Source organism: Tupaia chinensis, unplaced genomic scaffold (assembly GCF_000334495.1).
Source record: "Tupaia chinensis unplaced genomic scaffold, TupChi_1.0 Scaffold000365_1, whole genome shotgun sequence".
Lineage (NCBI taxonomy): Eukaryota > Metazoa > Chordata > Mammalia > Scandentia > Tupaiidae > Tupaia > Tupaia belangeri.
The window spans coordinates 2,023,895-2,024,204 of NW_006159862.1; the positions used below are offsets into that span (position 1 = coordinate 2,023,895).

At 69.7% G+C, this 310-nt stretch overlaps 1 protein-coding gene across 1 annotated transcript in view; it reads left to right on the forward strand.

The window, feature by feature from the left end:
* The window catches only part of SLC47A2 (solute carrier family 47 member 2), a 45,939-nt gene that overhangs the window by 7,151 nt on the left and 38,478 nt on the right, over window positions 1-310 (forward strand). The window lies entirely within an intron of this gene.

Here is a 310-nt window from a genome sequence, read left to right on the forward strand (position 1 = left end):
GGGCTCCTTCCTTCACTGGCGCTTCCGCTGTGGGGACCAGGGTGGGGGTGTGTGGGGGAGTTGGGGGGTGGCTGAGGCTGTCCCAGGCCTGGCCGCAGATGGTCAGGAAAGCGCGCTGTCACATGGGAAGGTGGTGGCCACCCGCTGGCGGGGGGTCCGGGGTGACGCGCTGTCACATGGGAAGGTGGTGGCCACCCGCTGGAGGGTGCTCTGATTTGCAGGCTCGGACACTGGCCCGGCCCCCACGGAGGGAGGGTGCGAGCAGGGCGGCTGACCGCGGTGCTTTGCAGAGCTTCGGCAGCCCCAACAA